General features: G+C 40.7%; 1 protein-coding gene across 6 annotated transcripts in view; it reads right to left on the bottom strand.

The window, feature by feature from the left end:
* The window catches only part of LOC105497556 (syntrophin gamma 2), a 564,393-nt gene that overhangs the window by 247,588 nt on the left and 301,450 nt on the right, over positions 1 to 15,355 (bottom strand). The window lies entirely within an intron of this gene.

Raw genomic sequence — 15,355 nt, 5'->3', positions numbered from 1 at the left:
CCACTCTCACTAAGCGTGTCCCCTGCGCCTCCGAGTCTCTACAGAATTACTGGCTCCTCCTCTCCCCGCGGGTTCATTGTCCTGAGATTAAGGACCAAGTGCCCAGAACGCCCCTGAAGCACAACCAGGCACCCGACCACCCAGGAGCTCATTCCGCCAACCCAAAGGCCTGACAAAGGGAATGATGTGCAGGGGCCTTTGAAAACAGTATGCTGAGAATAGGTAGGGCTCAAGGACAGTATCTCCAATTGAACTTTTAATGAACTCCCGTAGGCGCCAAGAAGGCGGGCAGATAAGGAAGAGCATAGAAACAAGGAACTGAGTAGAAGGTTACATCTGGGAAAAGAAAGTTTGTTTTGCATTGCATTCTTTCTGCTGACGTGGGGTTTATGGGGTATAAATAAAGTGAGGCAGAGGCTCTGAGCGCGGCCGCCATGTTCTCTGTGTGTCTTTGTCTTTTGTGTGTTCTTTCATTCTCCACCACCCCCGGCACGGACCCCAACAAGTGGCGCAGCGAGCAGGGTCAGCACGGGTGAGTAGGGGAGAACAAGAAGGGGAACCCCCCTAGGGGCGGGTAAGGCCCGGATATTGTTAAGGGGAACCTTCTTAAGCTTTCATTATGGGAATTCCATCTCTCTGGCCTCAGAATATTTACGCCTGTTTCAAGGACTGTTGCTGTCTATAGGAGTAGAAGTGAAAGAAAAAGACTTTGAAGTGATTGTTTGCCCATGTTGAACAACATTGTTACTGGTTTCAGTATCAGACTAAAGTGCAGCTGAATCGCAGAGAATGGTTACAGGTAGTAAAAGCTCTGCTTAGAGCTCTCCAGTTAGGGGATATTATGCCTCTAAAATTGTGGACCTTGTGTAACTCTATCACTCAGACATTAGAGTTACTTGAGACTGATTCAGAGTGTGGTGATGTAGCCACAGGAGGAAAGGTATCTGAGGATTTGGGAAAAAAAAAAATCTGAAATGGAGCCCATTTGTGCCAGGATAACAGAGGATGGGGGGGGGGGGTAGCAAAAGGGGGAGAAGAGAAAAAGCCAGCTTTTCCTTCTTCTAAGGGAAATTCTGACATGCAGTGTATTATGGAAATGCTTCAACAAATATTACAGATATATTCTTCTAATTCACCTTTGCGAGCTTTCCCTGTTTTTTTTCCTTCTGCCCTGTTAAAAAAGGATTTTCCAGAGCCTCCAACCCCCTGGCTTCCTTATCTTTACCTTTGTTTGGCAAAGTTGAAGCCCTGTTCATATCAGACATACTTTAAATTTATACTAAACACCTGTTTAATATGTCAAAACCAGTGTATATGTATATCTTATTGTTTGTTAAAATATTATGAGTATTTCAATAGTCAATAAATAAGCACATTAATATTAACTATTAATATTAATATAGTATTAATAACCCCAGCTAGGAAATTGTTATGTTATAGGGGTGCATAGGTTCCACCAATTTACACTCCAAACAGAAGTTGAGTATTCGAGTTGCTTAACACATTAACTACCTCTTGATATTTTCTGTGTTTTTAAATTTTAACCATTGTATTGTGTATGTAATGATTCTCAATTTGGTATTAATATACATATTTCCTAGTGAGTAATGATGTTAGACATATAGGTTTATTGTCATTTCTTTGTTCTGCTACTTTTGGTTGGGTTATTTGCCTTTTCTTATTAATATGTTGGGATTCTTTATATTTGGGGATATGAGTATTATTATATATTATATATACTTTTAATTAAAAAAATTTTTTTTAAGGAACTGGATCTATTTCTAATTATTTGTGCTTCTTTTGCGCCTAATGCTCAGTTTTCAAATGGTGGCAATAATGTCCAATTTAATGCCTTACAAATTAAATTTTTAAAAGAAATGAAAGCTGCCATTTCTAACTATGGACCCCTATCCTTGGTCTTCTTGATATTTTTTCATCAGAAAATTTGATGATTCCTATAGACTGGAAGACTTTGGGGAAGGCTTTTCTTGATCATTCTCAGTGGTTATAATTGCACAGCTGGTAAATGGACAAGGCACATGTACAGGCTAGAAAAAATGTTATGTGTGATCCCCCAGGACCCACTGAGGAACAACTCACAGGCACGGGCCAATATGCTACTCTTAATGCTCAGGCTGGTCTAGATGATGTTGCCTTTACTCAAATCAAGACTTTGTTTTTTTTTTTTTTTTTTTTTTTTTTTGAGACGGAGTCTCACACTGTTGCCCAGGCTGGAGTGCAGTGGCGCGATCTCGGCTCACTGCAAGCTCCGCCTCCCGGGTTCCCGCCATTCTCCTGCCTCAGCCTCCTGAGTAGCTGGGACTACAGGCGCCCGCCACCGCACCCGGCTAATTTTTTGTATTTTTAGTAGAGACGGGGTTTCACTGTGGTCTCGATCTCCTGACCTTGTGATCCGCCCGCCTCGGCCTCCCAAAGTGCTGGGATTACAGGCTTGAGCCACCGCGCCCGGCCAAGACTTTGTTTTTAAGGGCCTGAAATAAGGTAGAGATAACAGGAAAATCTTCCCTTTCCTCTGTGAAGATTTTACAGGGCACAAATGAACCCTATCCAGATTTCGTAGCCCGTCTTCAGGATGCTGTCTTGAAAATTTTGAGTGCTGGCTTTGCTTCAAAAATTTTGTTACAAACATTGTCTTTTAAAAATGCTTATGCTGACTGTCAAAAATTGTTAAAATCATTAAAGGCCAATGGGGCCAATTTAGATAAATATATTAAAACTTGTGTTAGTGTTGGAGGGGCTATTTATAATGCTCAATTATTTGCTGGAGCTTTGTCTAAAGCCTTAAAAGGAAATAACAAACAAGGTATTTGCTTTCAGTGTGGTAAACCTAGACATTTCAAAAAAGAATGTCATAAAAATTGAACACTTTTATCCCTCGAGGCAGAAAGCTGCCTTCAGAGGTGTACAAATGTTGTGATGAAGGTCGACATTGGACAAATAAATGTCGTTCCAAAACTGATAGAAGTGGAAATTTACTGTCTCCTCTCCTGGGAAATGGGAGTCGGGGCCCACAGGTTTGAGGCCCCAACAATTACAATACAAGTGTACTACAATATTCAGTGAGCAATGGCCTACAACATTAAGGAATAAATTCAAGTCCTCCTTAAGGATCCCACACCTTACCCCAGTTTCTCAGCTTTATGCGGCAACTAAGCAGAGCGCCGCTGCTGACTTAGCTATTACTCAGCCTTATACTTTGTCTCCTAATAGAGGAGTATATAAATTAGCTATTAGAGGGTGTGGCCCTTTGCCAAAAGGACATGTAGGACTTTTGTTAGGTCAAAACAACAGTGCTATATGGAAGTTAATGATGATTTCAGAAATCATTGATCTTGATGGTACTAATAAAATTCTTATTATGGTACAAGTTCACAATTTATATGCCTAGAGGCAGGGGAACGTATTCTCAATAGGGAGGGTTTGGTAGCACAGAAAAAACTGTTTTTTGGGAAACTTTAGTTTCTAATCAAAAGCCCTTATGTTCACTGCATATTAATGAAATAGTTTTTAAAGGGTTAATTGATATGGGGGTGAATATGTCTATTATTTGTTTAAATTAGTGGCCTATACAATGGGAAAAAAGATAAGTTTCAGTTATACTCACTGGCTTGGGTGCTGCTTCTGTGGTTTATCAAAACGTAGAACCTTTAACCTGTGTCGGTCCTAAAGGTCAACAAGGTCAAGTGTTTTTTTATATTATTCCTATCAATATTAATCTTTGGGGACAAAATCTTTCATAACAATTTGGTGCTTTTTTAAACATTCTTCATATTTCCTCAGCTGTCAAAAATATGATGTTCAAAATGGGCTACAATCCTTTAAACTCATAGCCACTGTTCACCAGCCTCAAGTTTTATAATTAAAGTGTAAAACGACCACTCCTCTTTAGGTGAAACAGTGGCCATTATCTAAAGAAATACTTAGGATTTTAAAAGAGTAAGTCAAAAAACAAATGGCCGAGAGGAATCTAAAGCCACGTACTTCTGCATGGAATTCCCGTCTTTGTCTTGTTCTTAAAACTATAAATGTTTACATTCAACCTAGGGAAAGTTTACAGCCCGGTCTTCCTAATCCTGCCCTTATCCCACAAAGTTAAAAATTAATGGTCATAGATCTCAAAAATTGTTTTTTCTCTATTCCATTACAACCTCAAGATTGTAAAAAGTTTGCCTTTATTATTCCTAAATATAATAATGGACAACCTATTCAAAAATATCAGCAAAAGCTTCTTCCCCAGGGTATACTTAATAGCCCTACTATATGTCAAAAATTCGTACATAGGACTTTAAATCCTGTAAACAATCAGTTTCTGTGCTAATTTATCATTGTATGGATCTTCTCTGTCCCTGTTTTTAATAATTTTCAGCCACTTTCTCGATATCAATGGAAAGTTTTACCTCAAGGTATGTTAAATAGCCCTACCTTGTGTCAAGAATTTGTCCATAGGGCCTTGGATCCTGTTCGAAAGCGTCATCCTTCTGTTTTTTTATATCATTATATGGATGACATTCTTCTTGCTGCACCCACCAGAGAAAAGCAGCAAGATGCTTTTGTATCATTACAAACTCAGCTTTCTTTCTACTCACTTAATATTGCCACAGAAAAAATTTAACTGGATTTTCCTATTCAATATTTAGGTTATACCTTAAGAACACAAAATATTCGACCCCAAAAAATTCAAATTCGACGTGATCATTTAAAAACATTAAATGATTTTCAAAAGCTTCTAGGAGACATTAATTGGATGCGTCCTGTTTTAGGAATACCAACATATCAGTTATAACATCTTTTTTCTATTCTAGGAGACAGTCACTTGGACAACTCACGCCATTTAACTCCTTTGGCTTTACAGGAACTCCAGCTTGTTGAAGAGCAACTTCAAAAGGCCCTTCCTTTTGTTTATTTCATACTTTACCTTCTCCCACAGGAATGATTCATCAAACTAGTCGACCACTAAAATGGATCTTTTTGTCCAATAAAATATCTAAACGCTTGGCTACTTATATCGATCGTTTAGCTGAACTGATCATCAAAGGACGGCATCACTGTAGACAACTTTGGGGAGGAGATCCTTCCTTAATTATTCCTCAATTCACTCATAATCAGATCACTTATCTTCTTGCAACTTCTGATTCTTGGCAAGTTGCTTGCGCTTCTTTTGTTGGACAATTTTCTACCCAATATCCTAAGTCTCCGATCTTTTCATTTTTTAGGTAACATTCTGTGTTGCCTTTCTCACCAATTTCTGTATTTCCTGTTCAAGGTCCTACCTTTTTTACTGATGCTAGTAGCAATGGTAAGGCTGGATATTGGAGTGTTCATCAATCTCGAGTTACAGTTTATCCTTATCCCTCGGTGCAACAGGGAGAACTGTTTGCTATTCTCATGGTCTTACTTGATTTCCCTACTACTGGTTGTAACATTGTTAGTGATTCTCAATACGCCGTTTATGTTACTTCTTATATTTCTCAGGCCACTTTACCTCTTTGTGCTACTTCTTCTCTTCAAAAACTCTTTTCCTTGTTATCTTCTACTTTGAGCCAACGTCGAGCTCCTTTATTCATCACTCATCTTTGTTCTCATTCTCAATTTCCTGGACCATTAGTTCATGGTAATACTCAGATTGATTCGCTTTTAATCGGCCACCTACATGCTGCAGAACAAAACAAGCTCGTTCTCTTATTCGAGCTTGTCTTTCCTGTGCTCCTTTGAGCATTCCATCCTTCCATCTTGGGGTTAATCCATGAGATGTCCCTTCTTTTGGACGATTAAAGTATGTTCATCATACCACTGATACCTTTTCTCATTTTCAATGGGCCACTCCGTTGCCATCTGAGAAAGCTGATTCTGTTATTACACATCTCTTGGTTTGTTTCGCCATCATGGGCATTCCTCTTATACTTAAAACTAATAATGCCCCTGCCTATGTCTCTCATAAATTACAAGTTTTCTTACAGCAATACAATATTCAACATATCACCGGTATCCCGGGCAACAGTCAAGGTCAAGCCATCATTGAGCGCGCAAATTTAACTTTAAAAACTCAACTACTAAAACAAAAAGGGGGAAATGAGCCCCCCAGAAACCAGATTTTGAAGGTTCTTTTTACCTTAATTTTTTTGAATCAATGGAGACAATTGCAAGATTCCGCTGCCGTAACCCATCTTTCCTCACCTCCCTCGGTGATAGTCCCCGCTGACAGTTTAAAGGTTTGGTATCCTAATGAAGAAGGTAAGTATGTTCAAGGGCAAGTTCTAAAACAGGGACAGGGCTATGCTCTTGTCCTTACAGGGAGCGGACCTGAGTGGTTTCCTACAAGATGATTGAAACCCTGTTGAAAAGAAAACTGGATTCAGCAGCATTTCTTCCTTTGTTGGATGTGCCTCGGCGGGGGACTTATTTCTCTTAGTGAGGCTTTGTATGAATATTGGACTTATATTCCCTTTCCGCCCTTGTATCAGGGAGTCGCCTGGGGCTTGTATGAATATTGGACTTATATTCCCTTTCCACCCTTGTATCAGGCAGTTGCCTGGGGGGAGGCGGAAATTAAGGTTTTCACCAATGGCACTACTTGGATGCCGTCCCCCTATATGGACAAGGACAACATAGAACAGGAAACGGGAATTATAAACAACACATATCAATTTGGAGTGGAAGGACTTCCAATATGTAGGGGAAATAGTTCTCATTGTCTCCGAAAATCGCATGAAGCTTGGGCTGTTTGTTATAATCATAGTCATGTGGGTGCTAATACTGTTATTATTGTAACTAGAAGTTTTTAATATAATCATACTGTATATAGTAATGAAACTATTCCTAGTTCTGTACTTTTTTGTCCTATTCTAGAGGTTTCCTCTAATATTGAGGTGCTGGAGTGGCAACAATGTCGGGGAACTAAACCCCGGATTTTATTAGAATACAATGGGATGCAAATAACTGATTGAAGTGTGCACAGTGATTTTCAAACAAAATTTAGTCACATACCTTTGAAATGACACTGGGTAAATAAAACTATTGCTGCTAACAGTAATGAAACCTTGGTATGGCGTGAAGGAGGCCTAAAGTACAGAGTCATCTTTGGAAGTTGTTAGCTGCAGGCGATGCCATTAGCACTTTTGTGGGGAATATGTCCCTTAATCTTTCTAACCCGAATAACTCCTTTCATATTCAGTTATATCGGAATACCTCCCGATATATTATTGCTTGTGTCCGTAAGCCCTACCTATTATTAGTGGGGAATTTGACATGGGATAATGATACGGGGATTGTTAATTGTACAGATACGCGTATATTTTTGTCTTGCCTCAATCATTCCTGGTGGCACAACTTTGCTGGGGATATTTATATCCTCAGGGCTCGTAAGGAAATTTGGCTACCTGTTAACCTTACGCGACCTTGGGGGGCATCACCTCTTGAAACTTATACTTGGACTTCTCTCCAGCGGACCCGCTGTGCCCTTGGACTTATAATTGCCTCGGTGATGAGCCTTGTCACCATCGTCTCCACTGCGGCTGTAGCAGGGCTCGCTCTACATCAAAGTATACAAAATGCTGAATTTGTGCAGCAATGGCACGAACAATCTCACCGGTTATGGCTTCAACAACGAAACATTGACTCTCAACTTGCTGAAAGATTGGACAACATGGAGCAAGCATTGACATGGCTTGGAGATCAGCTCACTGTCCTCAGTACTCGGATAACATTACAATGTGATTGGAACTCCACTCAATTTTGTGTAACGCCTGTGCCTTTTAACATCTCTCAAAATTGGACCATAATCAGAAAATTATTAGTAGGCCATAAAAATATTAGTTTGGACATCCAAGAGCTCACTCAGAACATTTCTGAAGCATTTCGACAACAATTACATGTGTTGTCTGGAACCGTAACCCTGCAGAAGCTGGGTCAGTGCCTTGCTGCCTTTAACCCATGGACCCAGATGAAAACATGGATTTCTACAATCTCTGGAAGTATATTGCTTTGGGCACTTGGATTGGGTCTACTTCTTTTGGTGATTCGATGCTCCCTCCATCGCCTCCAAAAACAAAAGAAAACACAGGAACAAATATGGGCTACCTTTTTAGGATTGAGGCAAAACAAAAACAAAAAGGGGGAAATGCAGGGGCCTTTGAAAACAGTATGCTGAGAATAGATAGGGCTCAAGGACAGTATCTCCAACTGAACTTTTAATGAACTCCTGTAGGCGCCAAGAAGGCGGGCAGATAAGGAAGAGCATAGAAACAAGGAACTGAGTAGAAGGTTACATCTGGGAAAAGAAAGTTTGTTTTGCATTGCATTCTTTCTGCTGACGTGGGGTTTATGGGGTATAAATAAAGTGAGGCGGAGGCTCTGAGCGCGGCCGCCATGTTCTCTGTGTGTCTTTGTCTTTTGTGTGTTCTTTCATTCTCCACCACCCCCGGCACGGACCCCAACAGATGTTGTTCCATTTCTGGTCAATCATTTAACTGGAGATGTAAGTTACTTACAGCATGTCTATTAATCACAGGTTTGACTCTGTGTGCACCAAGGCGACTCCGATGCTGCCAGCCTGTGCTGCACGGAGCCGCCTGGGGCGCTCCCCACTTCTTTCCCCCATCTGCAAGGTCGCATCCCACTTTGAGATTCATTTTCTCAAGGACAGGAGAGAAAGACTGGGGGTCCCAGTTGTCACAGTTACTAGGTCAACAGCATGGAGGTGCATGGTGAACGCATACTCAATACTTGGTTGGCATCTCTCTGTCTCTGTCTGTCTCTCTTTCTGTCTCCATTTATCTCACTGTCTGTGTGTCTCTTTGTGTCTCTCTCTTTCTCTCTCTCCATTTCTGTCTTTCTGTTATCTCTTTCTATTTTATGTCTGTTTCTCTGTCTCTCTCTATCCCTCTCTCTGTCTCTGTCTGTCTGTCTCTGGACCCATCTCAGTCTTAGCTCACCCATTCATTTACTGGCCATCAGATCCACCCTGAAGAATCCCCACCAGACACCTTCCTGGGATGCTGCACCCCAACATCAATTTCACTGCACCAGTCTCTCCCCCAATGAAGGGAACAAGGGGAGACACCTGGGCTGGGGTTTCCAAAGTCCTGAATGAGAATGTGGTGTTTACCCACAGCCCTGCATATGGCAGCAGAAAGGAAGGGGAGCTGCCCACCTGCTGGGTCTTCCCATCATGATTCTGATATATCTCCATTCACTTGTGCCAACCAGCTAAGCTGGACACTCCCCACTCACACTTATGCTCAAGGTCCAGTCCCAAAATCCACATGAACTCAGCAGTTGGCCAAACAGTTTTACTTCAAATACGCTGACACATGCACTCCAGGCACAGGTTTGAGGTAAAAGCTACGACTGGTGTGTCTCAGGTGGGCCTCCTGGCCTCTCCGGGGGGATGCCCTGGCTCTCCTGGCCCCTCAGACAGCTCTGCAGGATGACCCTCTGGTCATGGACAGCATTGCACATTTATCCCTGTGCATCATCCAGACACCAAATGCCTGTGGTACATGCATGTGAGAACATGTGTGCATGTATGTGTGCACATGAGAATGTGTGTATGCACACACGAACATGTGTATGTGTGGAAATGTATGTGCACATGAATGTGTGTGTGCGTGAATGGGTGTGGTATGCATACGTTGCTAACCCTAAATGAGCCTTGAGTACAGAAACTGCACTTTAATTCCGGGGCCCCCTGGATCCTCTCCTTCAGCTGGGATACCTAGAACCTATAGGGTTACACGTCACAAACCAAGAACACCATGTTCATCATTGACCTTATGGTGCAGAACGTATCTCTTTATCCACTGAACTTAAATGTCAAAAAACTGATAAAGAAAAACTGTTGGAAGATATTTATGTGGGAACGCACATTCCCCACTGAATGGCTCATGACAGTTGAGCCTTGAACAATCCAGGAGTTAGGGGCGCCAACTCTCATGCAGTTGAAGATTCACATAGAACTTTTGACTCCTCTAAAACTTAGCTACTAGTAGTCTATTGTTGATCAGGAGCTTTACTAGTAACATGAACAGTCAACACATATTCTGCATGTTATACGTATAATATACTATGTTCTTAGAATAAAATATATTGCTGATCAGGAGCTTTACTAGTAACATGAACAGTCAATTAACACATATTCTGCATGTTATACGTATAATATACTATGTTCTTAGAATAAAATATATTGTTGATCAGGAGCTTCACTACTAACATGAACAGTCAATTAACACATATTCTGCATGTTATACGAATAATATACTATGTTCTTAGAATAAAATATATTGTTGATCAGGAGCTTCACTACTAACATGAACAGTCAATTAACACATATTCTGCATGTTATACGAATAATATACTATGTTCTTAGAATAAAATAAGTGAAGCCAGGCACAGAGGCTTACACCTGAAATCACAACTGATTGGGAGGCTGAGGCGGGCGCGTCACGGGAGCCCAGGAATTTGAGACCAGCCTGGATGACATAGCAAGATCCTATCTCTAAATAAATAAATGAATTAAGCAAGTAAGCTAGAGAATAGAGGATGTTATTGAGAAAATCACAGGGAAGAGAAGATATACTTAGAGCACTGCACTGTATTTATTGACACCATAAGTTTACATCATCTGTTTATAAGATGAATGGTCTGAAATGGTGGCAACCACAGCTGCAGACCTCAATCTGTGGTGCACAGCAAAAATTTGGTAATGCTGTGACATCCTGCTTCTTGGAGGCACTTGCACCATCCCTCGTGGCACTTGTGTGGGTCCTGGGGTGTTATTCAAGGTTTACGTTACTGGACTCAACACGAAGGAGGGAAGGTACACAAGAACCCCGAGAGATCACTCGTTACCATGCTCTGCAATTTACTGGAGAGAGAAATTGCTTCCACAGGGATGATTAAGACATTTTACTCAGAAACCCAACACTTGAGCTCACTGCAACAGCAGCAGGAGGTGGCTACAAAAATTATCATCACAGTACACTATGTGCTACAGTGAACCACGGGCAGGAAAGATTTAATGCTGCATCTTTACCTTTGCCTACGTTCCTCTCCACTCAGATGGTGCCAAATAGATCGCTTTATATTTTACAGGAGTAAATGATAAAATAGACTAGTATCTACATATATTGTATGAATTCACGACATCTCTAACTTTTTCTTAATGTTTTGATATTTCTAAGCTGCATAGTTTGTCTTAAGAGGTTTTAAAAATTGTTAAATTGTTTTCAAAAAATTTTCCAGCATACTTATAGAAAACAATTGGCATCTAAGTGAGCCCATGCAGTTGAAGCTCATGTTGTTCAAAGGTCACTTGTGTTTCTTTCCTATCACTTGCTATATTTGGGCAGCTGTGTATCATAATAGAAGAACATCAGGTTTTGGAGTCAGATAAGATTTGAGGCCTTTCTTTGCCCAGTATTAGCTGTTTGACCTTGAGCGATTCACTCTCTCAGAGCCTCCACTTTTGAGCTGTGAAATGGAATCATGATAAAAATGTTGTCATAACTTCACATGACAGAGCGGCCGGCATGCAGGCTCACATCCCGGATTCACATGAGTTCACTATCTGTTTTCATAAAGAAACACGTCCTAAGGCAATGCCGAGCCAGGCCATACATGTCGATTTGATGTCTGCTTTCCAGCTACCTGGCCTCCTGGCAGGGTCAGCTCGGGCGATATACAGAACAGCATTTCCAGCCACCCCCACGACTGAAGAAAGCCCACCCCCCACCTAGGACTGCATGACATCATCTTATTATGTTCCCTTTCCTGAAGAAACAAAAAGGGTTGTATTTTAAAATTACATATTTTTTTCTATTTATATTTATTATGAAACAATTATAGCAACAATAAAGGGAATTTAAAACAAATTTATTACTGTGTTTTGTCATCTGATTTTTAAAAATATGTCAATAATTACTAATATGCCCTTAATAATAGGACAATAATTATTAATATTCTTTCATACAATGTGAATTTGTATATATAATTGTATAAATTTATAATACAATTACTTAAAATATGTTATAAGATTTTAAAATATTTTTCAATGGCCTTTTGATGATTATTCAAATATCATTAATTTAAGGAATATCCTTAAATGTTCTCATGCATACAGCTCTTTGATTCCTCTGAACTCAGTATGGTAATGGACTCTTCTTTAGATTCAATTCTGAGGAGTAAGACTGCTTGATCAAGCAAGGGATTGTTTTTCCACTGTTCAGCCTCACAAAGAATGTGTTGTAAGTTCTACATAAGGAAAATTAATGACTCATATATAGCTCATTTCCCCAGATAGTTCCTGTAGCTCCTTTAAAAACAATCACTCAGCCCTTGTGGATTGCAGTGTGTTGATATGACTGGAAACCCTGAGCACTGAAGTCCAAGGTCAGCGGCTTGCCGTCAACAGTCAGTCAGCGACTGGCCAGGCCATCAGGTTTCCTCGCCTGGACTGAGCTTCCGGGTTTCCTCGCCTGGACTGAGCCTCCGGGTTTCCTCGCCTGGACTGAGCCTCCGGGTTTCCTCGCCTGGACTGAGCCTTTGGGTTACCTCGTCTAGACTGACACTTCCAGTTACCTATTCTGGACTGAGCCTTTGGGTTACCTCATCTGGACTGAGCCTTCTGGTTACCTTGTCTGGACGGAACCTTTGGGTTTCCTCGTCTGGACTGAGCCTTGGCCAGGCTTCTTCCTGCCTCTGGGACCTGGAACTCCCTATCCTTAGAGCATTTGCTTTAGAAAATGTATTATTGTATGTTCTTTCTCTGCCATTTGATACCTAAATCTTTCTAAAAGTCTCTTGCTGGCTGTACAACCCAGGACTGTCTTTCTCAAGGAGCTGAGAGCTGTCCCTTCAAAATGTGATCACTGGGAAGATGGCGTCATCTCCCGTCCCTGTGGAAGGATGGAGCCCGGCCTTGGTGGGTGCCTGGCTCTAAGCTGTGCAACCATCTCCTATCATGAAGATGGGAGCAGCTCTCTGTTTCTTTGCAGGAAGCCAATCAACAGACACTGATGGCCCCGATCTCCTTTCTAGCCCAACTTGTAGAAACCCTCTCATCCTTTGTTTCAGTGGAGTTGGGTTTAATCTCTCTCTCCTAGCATAATATACTTGAATAAGGCCTTCTTGCCTTCTTCGCCTTTAACTTCGGTGCAATTTTGTCCTGACATGGCTTTAGGAATTCTTCCTTTCAGTGTTGATACTATCCAAACAGGACTACCCTGAAGATCCCTGGAGAACACGTTCTAGAACTCTTAATGCCCACTCGCGACAGACTCCCGGAACACCACTGCCTCTAGCACGTGGAATAGGAGGGATTCAGGATGAGCTTTGTAGCCAGGTGAGTCTGGTCCCCATCCCTGCCTCTGCTTGGCTTCTGGAAGATCCTCGTCCACTTCCTGCTTCTGAGTTCTTAGCTACAAAACAGAGTTCTCCTTAGGTGGGGAGAGAATTAACTCAGGGACATAGCCAAGTGCTTAGCAAGGCTACTAGGGAAGCACTCAATAAAGACAGCTGTCATTACTAAGATCCTCTGCCAAGCAGATGACAACATGGACTTTTCCTGAAAATTTTAATGGGGTATCTTTAGGTTGAGAGGACGGACCCATGCATTTCACACAGGACGCTCCATAGCGTCCACAGTGCTTTTCTGCCATGCTGCACGAAAGCTGTTTATCATTTTGCTCACGACTGCAATCAAGGCTGATTGGTGCAATTTTCTCATCTATTTCATGATGAGTGTTGAAATATAGAATATATAATTTTAAGAGCTGGGAAAAGTAATTTTTAGAGCGGAGAAGGTATCAGAGAAAAAACACAATCACAACTTCAGAATTTGATTTCTGGTCTAAATATTAATGAGTATACTTTGAAATGGTAATTATATTTAAAGAATCTACATGAAAAAGTATTAGTTCTTATGATACTCACATATTTATTTACATTTCTGAAAATGAATTGAATGCGTTTACTTTTAAATTTATGTATGCTAAACGATAAACATCCGCAATTGAATGTGTGTAAAAGCAGGCAATACGATTTTGTAAGATTGCTATTTTAACACTTCCAAATAGGACATTCAATTCATATAATTTAATCTCTTTTTTAAAAATATTGAATGCTATAGATTATTATTTACCCCATTTTTAGTTTAATACCTTTGCTATAGCCATTCTACTGGCTAATTTTCATGATTTCATAAACACTTCATATAATATTTATTGGTTAATTTTTTTTACAATCTTCCTGGGAAAATGAGATGGCTCTATAGCTTACTAATGAACCACATATATAAGATACAATAATCTCTCAAAGACACCCCAGTACCTAAAGAACATCTCAGGTGCACGGAAGGGGAATCCTCTGAAACAAGAGGGGGAGGAAGTGAAAACGTGTCCATGCAAAGGAAACAAAAAGGCCAAGAATCCTTCTACGAATTCCTCTGTGGAACTCTGATCAATAAACGACCTGCGTGTCATCTACGACCAAGAGGCTCACATTAACACAAGGCTTCCTTTTTATCATTTTCAAAATGATGCATTCCTGTCACAGATAACTTAGAAAACAAAATAATTTTTAAAATGAAAGCAACAATAGCTAGAAAAGCCATCACTGAGAGAAAACCACAGTTAATATTTTATTCTATTTTCTTCCATTTTTTAATGAATATGCCTAGCACAGAAACGTTCACTTTCTGATCAGTGATTGTTTATTACAACCTGCAATTAGGAGTCTTAATTTAAATACATCCAGCCCTTTCCTTCATCTCCTTCATTACCATATTCAACAAAAATAGGAACAATGCAGAAAAATGTTGCCCAAATAAATTTTTCAAAAATGGGAAATAAATGTATTTATCATTTGATAATGTTATTATGGAAATGTATTTCCCTTTTACATGTTTCCATTAAAGGCAGTCTGAAATTCCAGATTTAAATTTAAAAAAAGCAACTACAGATAGAGAATATTATTTTTGAGGACATTTTCAATTTAAGAAAACAAACCAAACTTTGAAAGACAAATCTTTATTCAAAGCTTCTAACTTTAGACTGATAACTCTTTAAGGCCAAATTCTCACTGAGTCACATACTAGGACACGGTGGCACCCGGCCACGGTGAGCACATCGCCGCCTGGCTGTGGAGACACCTCTGCGGTCAGGTGGGTGGGGCCCGGGTAGGGCCCTGCTGCACCTCCAGGCTCCGGGCAGCACCACCAGTGAGGTGTGTCTCCCGGAGGAAGGTTCAGTCCCTACCTACCCTAGGAACCATGAGCAGCAAACTGGCCAGACCCTGGGGCAAATTTGTATCTGACTTGTTGAAAACAATTTCAATAGCAGCA

Source organism: Macaca nemestrina, chromosome 13, assembly GCF_043159975.1.
Source record: "Macaca nemestrina isolate mMacNem1 chromosome 13, mMacNem.hap1, whole genome shotgun sequence".
Taxonomy (NCBI): Eukaryota; Metazoa; Chordata; class Mammalia; order Primates; family Cercopithecidae; genus Macaca; species Macaca nemestrina.
This window is presented reverse-complemented; position numbering and strand designations above follow the sequence as displayed.